The sequence below is a fragment of the Humulus lupulus genome, chromosome 5, assembly GCF_963169125.1.
Source record: "Humulus lupulus chromosome 5, drHumLupu1.1, whole genome shotgun sequence".
Taxonomy (NCBI): domain Eukaryota; kingdom Viridiplantae; phylum Streptophyta; class Magnoliopsida; order Rosales; family Cannabaceae; genus Humulus; species Humulus lupulus.
This window is the reverse complement of record NC_084797.1, coordinates 20,947,349-20,956,702: the sequence shown is the minus strand read 5'-3', so window position 1 is coordinate 20,956,702 and position 9,354 is coordinate 20,947,349. Positions and strand designations below refer to the sequence as shown.

The 9,354-nt window shown below is 32.2% G+C and overlaps 1 long non-coding RNA gene across 1 annotated transcript; it reads left to right on the top strand.

The window, feature by feature from the left end:
• The first annotated feature begins 3,832 nt into the window (after positions 1–3,832).
• LOC133780315 (uncharacterized) lies at positions 3,833–8,614 on the top strand. Its single transcript, XR_009869225.1, has 3 exons — positions 3,833–4,297; positions 8,268–8,345; positions 8,437–8,614. It is a non-coding gene; the product is annotated as an uncharacterized LOC133780315 (long non-coding RNA).
• Positions 8,615–9,354: the final 740 nt, after the last annotated feature.

Sequence of the window (9,354 nt, the reverse complement as noted above, 5' to 3'; positions counted from 1 at the left end):
TCCATGGTCCCCTCGTCACCTTTGAGTAAATCATCTAGAATGTCTCAATTAATTGATTTAATTATCAATTACGATTTTTAAAGTTGACTAGGTCAATTTTGGAAAAAATTTAAGAGATATGAGATTTAGAGAATAAAAGAGAATCTTTGGGTAAATTTATTAATATTGATAAATTGGTGTCAATATAAATAAATAATATTAAATCAAGTTTCAAATTATAATTAGTTAATTTGAATAAGGATTTAATTAATTAATTAATTAAAAAAACAAAAGGTTTTGAATTTAGACCCAATTGAGATTTAAATTCAAAACAAAGAGATTGAACCCAAGTCCATTTGTGGGAGCCCAAGGCTTTTATTTTTTGTTTATTATTTTTGAAATTCCGTTTTTTTATGATTACCAACTTAATTATTCAAATTAAATAATTAATTGCTGAATTGTTACAAAATTATTTAAACAGACACAGAGACTGTTTGAATAGAAACCAGATATGTTTAAACAGTTTATCACTAGAAGATAAAACGGACATAAAGTAAAAAACACACGAAATTATATGTGGTATCAGAAATCTTTGCAGATTGCTACTAGTCCACGGGGCCACACCCAGAGAATGAAATTTATTAGAAGAATATCTAAACGATTACAAAACTAAATTGACTTATACAAATAAAGACTCCCTCTTGAATTTGTCGCAACTGTTGTAATCTAAACTCCTAATCAAATTTCTGAAGTTCTAAGATCTTGAACTCCCTTCAAATCATAACACTTGCACTTTTCCTCTCGAAAAGTGACTCACGAGCAAGACTTCTCCTGAAGCTTGATGAAAAATGTCCAAGTGTGTTCAACCTGCACAATTAGCACAAAGAAAACAATACATAAGTACACTGTAATAAATCACTAAGAACTTGCTGGACTCAAGTTCTTCACACAATAAAAACTCTCTCTAAAACTTGAAAAAGTATTTGGAAAATAACACACCAAGAGAGATCCCAAAAACCAACGACCTAAGGATGTCTATATACCCTTTAGAATCTATTTAGGCCGTGGAAAACAAATCAGAACCAATAAGCCAATAAATGGAAAATCTTCCCAAAAAGGAAAGTCAGAATCTGTTCAAATAGACTGGCAATCCGTTCAAACAGATTCATTAATCTTGGACAGTTTTTAAACCCAGTTTCCTTAAATAAATAAGGAAACAATATATACATTATCTCTTCAAGTTGTACATGGTTTCTAGACAAACAAATCAGATCAAGAAATTAAAATAAATACTTGTTGACCCTGATTTTGGTCAACTGACACGGAGTCAGAAATGCTTGATGTGGATAGATATGTTGAAATGAGAATGATGATAAAAAAAAATAAAGCACACAAGAACTTATAGTGGTTCGGCCCTAGAATCTGATAATAACCTATGTCCACTTGAGCTGTTATTGATATAAGATTCAAAGGAGTGATCAAAGAACTAGGGTTCAATGAGTTTCACAAACCTCTTAAGAACAAAATAATATATCGAATGTGATAGCTCTAATACACTTGTAAAACTCTAATCTCAGATAATTAGAAAGCAAAAAAGTCCCCTTCCTTGAGCTATCTTTCTCTATTTATAGGCTCAAGGAAGATTCACTACAACAATATTTAGTATATATTACATTAAAGAATAGCATATATTTAGAAGTGTTATTATTAAGTGGGGGATTAAAAACACACGGATTTGAAAAGTGGGGATTACAAACACACGAGTCTGATTTTGGCGCCATATGACTAAAAACTCAGGCGCCAAAATGAATTTCTGCCAAATTCCCTTTCTCTCAGCCTTTCTCTAAGTTACCCTTTCTCTCAGCCTCCACGAAGACTCACCGCCCTCACGAGTTCTCTCCGCCCTCAACTCATCTCTGCCTCACTGCCCTCTCCACCCTCTCCGCCCTCAACTCATCTCTGCCTCACCGCCCTCACGAAGTCTCTCCGCCCTCACGAAGTCTCTCTGCCCTCAACTCATCTCTGCCTCACTGCCCTCACGAAATCTCTCCGCCCTCACCGCCCTCACGAAGTCTCTCCGCCCTCAACTCATCTCTGCCTCACGAAGACTCGCTCCAGAGTCGAGCTCTTTCTCCGCCTCACGAAGTCACGCTCCAGAGTGGAGCTTCTCTGCCTCACGAGTTCTCTGCCTCACGCCCACTATCTCAGGTTCGTTTCTCTCATCCCTGATAATATAAATTGTTGGCTGAATGTTGTAGATTGATATGATAAAAAACCCATCTTTGATAGAAACTAGATTGATATGCAAGATAACTGTTGTGAAAGAACTTTCTAAGAGCTGTTGATAGAATAAGAGCTGAACTTTGAGGAAGATAACTGTTGTGAAAGAACACCACAGATCTTGAAAATATTGATAACTGTTGGCTGAATGTTGTAGATTGATATGTCACAGAACACCACAGATCTTGAAAATATGGCTTTTAAGAAGTTAGTAAATTGAAAAGCTTGAAACATTATTAAGCATTAAAGGTTTCACGAGGACTTGATTCCGAAGTACTCCTACCCATATTGATTGTTATGAGACAAATAAATGTATTTTGAATCTAACAAGGAAAGAAAAACCATTTCGTATGGATGTTGATGTTGAAACCAATTATATTATATTGTATCCTTTGAAATAAACTGTGGTGTGAGTGCAAGCAAAGAAGTCATTAATTTTAATTTATTTGGATTGGAAAAGCCTAGGCAAGTGTATTCTCTGTACCTTTTGAACTGAAACTTATTATATTGCTAGTAATTGTTCCGCTGTCTACTTTCTTGTTTGCCTGATAGTAAATGTGGGTGTATATGAGGAAATTATATAAAATTCAAGTTGCTACAATTAATAAATTTGTTATTTTTATTACACAACATGTGCAACCTCAAGTGTTTTTTCATTCCCATAAAGTTGATGAGCCCTCCCTCTTAGAATATGAGAATACTTGACTCCCAAGTTATACTTTGTCTATAATTACCAGAGGAAATTTTTTTTTCAGTAGGCCCTGTAAATAGAATGTCTTTGTCTATTCTGTATTTCAGATTCTAACTGATAACTACAACATGTTTGTATTTTCTCTACAGCTGGCGTGAAACAGTCATGTGATATATGCAGAGGCAGAAGCAGCTGGAACTCGACTTCTCATTGATGGAAGGACATGCTTGCTTCAGGTGCCCCATCATTCTCTTCATCCAAATTATCTTGTTGTTGCCTTTTAGTTTCCATAAGAAATACTCCTTTTTAGTAGAGCACTAACTGTAAAATATTTTGTTGCATCTAGAGTGATCATGACCCATCTAAGCTCATAGCGGAGACACCATGCAAACTGATGAGGTATTTGATTTACAATAGTAGTCATGTTGATGCTGATACATCTTATGCTGAGGTCGAGGTCATGAAGATGTGTATGCCTTTACTATCACCTGCTTTTGGAATTATTTAATTTGAAATGTCTGAAGGCCAAGCAATGCAGGTAAATTATGTTCCAAACAAAGATCTGGATATTCATGACTTGCATAAGTTAAATAGAAACAACATTTGATTAGAGTTTGTCGTGACTCTTTTTCGGTTCCTTATCTCACCTTTAAAGGACAATCACCACCAAAGTGTTACCTCATTAAATTATCATATTTTTTTCTTAGTTATTTAAATTAAGGGTGAGAAAATACCATTATATCACTACCACATCAAAAGTTGACGATTTTTTTATCTCAGTTGTAAACTTGAAAAACTTGGTTATGCATCTTGTGATAACTGCAAAATTGTTCCGTGCAATTAGCTTCCTATTCATTATCAAAGAATTCATATTGTAGCACTTTTTTTTAAATTTTCTTTATGAACATAGCTTAGCTATTAGACGAATTTATGTAATGGAGAGTTTTATTGTGGGTCAAATTTATATAATTCACGGCTCAAGTAAATGTCTGGGTGCATTGTACAAAAGAGAAAAAGTTAACTTTTCATTCCCCTGTGAGAAGTAAATGGCTGTTTCTATTTATTTCTTTCTCAATTTAGTTTTTCTGCTGCTTTTGCTGCCTCTTGTCGTTGTATTTAAGAGTTTTGTTGTTCTTTTTATTTTGTGAGCTCTAGTTTCCAAGGACTCTATAGTGGGTTTGGATAGTTTCTTGGTTGTAAGAGTTGTAATTTTTTTTAATGATGACTCCTAATTAAAGGTCGAATGATGTTGATAGTTTATTAATTGGTATGTAAATTTGCTTTCATTTTAGTGGCTTCATTGGATTTCAAATTGGAAGGAACTTTATTTGCAGCAGTTTGCAAGAGGTATGTTCTCTTTTATTTTTGTTAAAATATTTTGCAAATGTTAGAGGAGTTTGAATATCTTAAATATTCATCCATAGTGAAGTAGGTCCTGAGATTATTATTATTGTGTTCTGCGGTGATAACGCAAGGTTAAGAACTTGTGTGTCTTAGTGAAGTAGGTTCTAAGAAATTTGTGTGTTGCGGCGAGATAAGGAAGAAAACTTGTGTGTTGTTTGAATATTTTGAATTGATAATGATTGATGGTTGGTTAATAAATATGGCTGAAATGTTTTCTGATTTTCTGTTAGTTATTTGATGTATATCTAATAAACTTCAAAAACTCAAAAAAATTTGAAAGTAGAATCCAAACCCATGTGGGGAAATGTATTAGAATAATTATAAAAATAGCTTCTTGCAATTCAAAAACTTGGGTAATAAAATGTAAAACATTTTTTAGTGCAAGGCCAGTACATAATTTTTTTTAGTTTGAATATATACATCAAAAACCAAATACAAAAGAAAGAGTAACATCCCATTAACAAAAGAACTATTTATGAGAAAAGGAAAAAAAAAAAAAACTCAATTGAAATATGATACAGGTTCTAGGCAACATGTAATTAGTAATAACCCAAAAAAAATTATACTACTCCTCTCAAGATGTATTGTAACTCACATGATATAGACAACAAAATTCTGAAACCTCAATGAAAAACATAATAACACCTTTAATATGCATATTTTTTTAGGCAAACTTCCCCTTTTAACATTAGATAGATTTCTCCTCTTTACTCTACAAGAATGCTAGCCATTATGGGGAGAAAACATCTGACGCTGTTGTTTTCAGTGAAAAGAAAGAAACAGTTGCTTTGCCACTTCATTGAACTTCCAATGGAAAAAACAATAATTTCAAACTTTTAAACATGAAAAATGCAGCAGCAAAGTGTGTCTTGACTTTGCTGTGCTGACACCAATTAGCTAACTTAGTAGTTACTAATTTGATCATTTCTGGCCAACAGAAATGCAACAGAATATTCCTAAAGAAAAGAAAGAATAGAATACAAAATTGAGTTTACAAGAACCTGTGCCTTCATGTCCAAGAGAAAAGTCACTCACAAGACAAGAAACACGCACATTCAGCAATATAAAATACATGCTCAATCACCTACATTTCAGAATTAAAAGTCAACATATGCCTAAATTTCACAAGGCCATTAAATTTATTCTAAAGAAAACTCAAAATCGCCATTAAGTCCCTAATATTCTACACTTGTAATGTAGTAACAACACTGTCACCTATATTTTACAGCCCCATCCTTCAGATGAAATCAGCTAGACACTATTTTAAAATAGAAGCAATGATCATATAACTGAGACATATAGAACTTTTGCGTACCATAAGAGCCTTAATATTTTTCCTTGGACGGCTTCTTCGAATCCTAGAAACGCATGGAATCTGAACCCCAGATCCACCAAGAGAGTCCAAACGTGTCAACATGATTCTCTCATTAAAAGAGACACTTTTAACAGGCCTGAGACAAGATTTCAGAGAGGTCCATCCAAATCCAATATGTTTGGCAGAGCTATGCACTTTTGGGCTATAGTCTCTTGATTCAGCTTCAGAAAGCTCTTCTATATATCTCTTTGTGGGATTCCTAACCCTCTTTGCAGCTCTCTGTTCTGCGTGAAGATCCTCAGTTTCAAAGTCAAACTCAACACTGTCATCGAATCTCTTTCCTGAAACAAATTCATGATCTTCCATTTGAGCATCACAGTTAGTTGGTGAATTCTTGGAGCTGTTGATTGCAAGATTACAGAGCTAATACAATGTAAATTGTCATTAAAAATAACATGTACAATGTAATGTCTATTTATAGACAATTATACTTAACTAACATTACTAAGAAGAGTAAAACAGTCAAGTTGTTAGTGACTGAAATGAACAGGTCAGCATAGCTGACCGAACCAATTCCTACAGATAGTATTAGTAAATTTTAGAATAACCAGATACTGCAACATGTAGCAGCTTAAAATTTTCCTATATAGTAGTTCCTAGATGTTTCAATAGATCATTTCAATTATCAAGTGTAATTGCTCTGATGCATGGGCATATGTTATTTGCAGTGCATATAAGTAGACTATTATGGATTTAATAAAAAGAAACCCAATATAATTCATATACATCTTGACCACTACAGTTGCATCACACCTTATATAGTCAGCTGCTAAAATACTAAAACCAAACTAAATCACACCTTTATAGTTCAGCAGAATATTCATCCATAGAAGAGAATCATCTGAGAGTCAAAGTAGAGTCCAAGCCTCACTATATTTTGGTACAAAGGAAAGAAAGAGAAAAACTGATAGTCACAATAGAACTAGAAATTTATATTAGAAAATAGAATCAAAATTATGATCCAGAAACATAAACATGAAGGAAACTGTTTGTCTATAACTGTGTACAAAAACCATTATCCCTTCTAATAGTACAAAGACTAGAACCAATATATAAAATGGTTCTGAACTGAACCGAGCATCTTGCTCTTTAAGAAACTTGTCTCCAAGCATCCGAGCAAGATTCAAGCCTGAAGAAGAGGCAAAAAGTAACTACTTCTTTATTTAAGATTATGGTAGTCCAAAAACAAAAAAATGAAGTTTAAGTACCGCATAATCGTGTTTCCCCATCTCTCAGTGGCTCTCCTCTTTCTTCCATTCTCAATCTTTCAGTATGACTAACTACTCTATGGTCCTCCGTCATCTTAATCGGTTTCCCATTGGCACTGCTACAATTAAACATATTCAGTATAAATTATCATGATGCTGGTATAAATTACAATGCAGGTGCTTCTATAATTATATTTGGACCACATCTAATAAGTATTAAACAATAATAATTTTACAGAGATATATTTAAGGAAGACAAAAATAACATGATACGTGAAATTAGTTACTAAACTATATTAAAACATCATAAGTTCATTGTCATGATCATGTGTGCATTAATGTGTTTCATCAATTGCTTAAGTTTATTCTGAGTTTGTGATTTATTTCAATTTCATTGCTGGTTGGGTTGGTTCATGATATTTTAATTTTAAAGAGATATATTTAAGGAAGACAAAAATAACATGATACGTACTTCGTAACATATGTTGAGTCCCCCACATTTGCACATTGTGCAAAGAAATTTTCAGCACCATCAGTCCATACCAGAAGCACTGTTGCAGTACAACCCTGAGTAAAACTAGTTATATTAGCACAAACTATAGCTTTATCAACATTCATCACCACACAAAATTATCAAAAAGATATCAAGTGGATATATGAATACACCATATATGTAATAATATATATTTATGTTTTTTTTATTTTCTGATTTTCCTGCTTGCTGTGCACATTTATAGGGGCGGTGACTTTCTTTTTAAATATATTTTGTACACACTAAAACAAGAGTTTCAAATAATAATAACAATACTAAAACGTATACATACATATGTATATGCTGCTAACATTGTCTTATCTTCTTCTCTGTTTTTCAAATAATAATAATAATGCAATACAGTTTTATGAGATTAGTGAATAGTAGTTTGAGTAGACAATTATTAAAAAAATTAAATCAGAACTCGGGTTGATTGTCTAAAAATTTGGATTTGTGAAATGTTTTATTCAATATCTATGTGTCTTTGAGTGAAGCCCAATTAGTTGTGTTTCTTTTGGTTTGTGTGAATGAAGTTTATTTTTTCTTTATAGTGGCTATAGTTTAAGTATTTATTAAGATCTATTTAATATTTTATATTTTATTAACTAAAAATACCCAACTATTGTTGAAGCCATGTGAGTGCCATGGCCATTTTAATCTCTTGGGGATAAATATTCCCCTGTATTGGTTCTGTTTATAGGCTTATTTTTTTATGTCGTGAATTTACTTATGAATCTGTGAGCACCAATAATTTTTGTGTTGTAGATTGTATGGTTAACCTCATCTCTTTCTTGGCAGGTACCTCTCTATTATGATGGGATTGGGGGCATACGTTTGTCATTAAAACTTTCTGACTCTAGCCAAACACCTATAGAGGTATGGATTAGTTTGAGTTGTAGTATCAATTATAGTTGTTATTTCACTAATATCTGCATTAAAATCAATGGCTCCAAATGCAAAATATTAGATTGGATTGGATCTGGAGAAATTGTTGTAGAAGGTTATTTTATTTCAAGTGACCCAAAGGATGAGGTTCACCATGTTCCTCTTGGGCCTAGTGCTATGAAAGTGGGGATAGATCTTGTGAGAAAGAATGATGCATTTCTGTGGAGGCCTTCAACAATTATGTCTACTATAGAAGATGCTATAGGTAGTATAATTGCATGGCCAGTTGATAAAATTATAATTAGGTAATTAACTTTTTTTATGTACTCTTTTAGTTTACTATAACTTTAAGTTGAAGCATTAATTATTTAAATTTTGTTGTAGCTAAGCAAATGGACTCACAACAAAGACAAGTGCACAAAGGGTGATGAATTGAAGGATGGAGCAAGTTTCGTTTACTTTTGTGTATCTTGTAATGTCTCTATTTTTTATTTTTGAAGTAAAAATTGTTCAAGATTATAAAACTTTATTATGTTATGCTTTCAAACTTAAGTTAGAACTAAGATCTCATGAAGTAGATACATTCATGGTTTGAATTAGTTATTGTTTAATGTAATACTTATGGTTTATCAATCTATTGAGAATTACATTTTATGATTAATTTTGAATTTTTTTTTATCAAAATACAATAATGAAAATCTTTTAATTAAAAAAAAAACCTTATAAGTATACTTATCAAAATAAAATTTAAAATTTTATTACTATATGTTATGATTTAAAAACATATTATAAGCGTAAAAAATCGTTATGGTTTATATAATATAACAAACTAAAAATGTTATCAAAATAATCAAATGTAACAGTTGAAAAGTATTATAAAAAAAGTACAAGATTAAACTTCAAATTTATAACCAAAAACTCTATTTAAATGTTATTATTTGAATATTATAGCACCTAAAAATGTGTTATTGAATAGTTTAAGATAACACCGAACATAACA